This window comes from Myotis brandtii, unplaced genomic scaffold (genome assembly GCF_000412655.1).
Source record: "Myotis brandtii unplaced genomic scaffold, ASM41265v1 scaffold71, whole genome shotgun sequence".
NCBI lineage: Eukaryota > Metazoa > Chordata > Mammalia > Chiroptera > Vespertilionidae > Myotis > Myotis brandtii.
The window spans coordinates 1,941,830-1,942,093 of record NW_005370787.1 but is presented as its reverse complement, the minus strand read 5'-3'; positions in this window follow the sequence as shown (position 1 = coordinate 1,942,093).

Below are 264 nucleotides of genomic sequence, written 5' to 3'. Positions count from 1 at the left end.
CCACACTGACTAAAACTACACCGGTTACCATGTCAAAGGCATGCAAATTGAAAAGATGATCAATGATCCCACTGTGTCCTTCCTTATCAAATCACCTGTATGGGCGCATATTTTGAGAAAACATTATTTTCTCTTCCTTTTCTTTTAGAACATAATTACATATTGCCTTTCTATATTTTAACTATAGACTTTTGGGGGTGGGGGGGGAACGAACAACTCTCCCCCCCCCCCCCACCTTGTATATGTATTTGTTTTTCTTTTTCT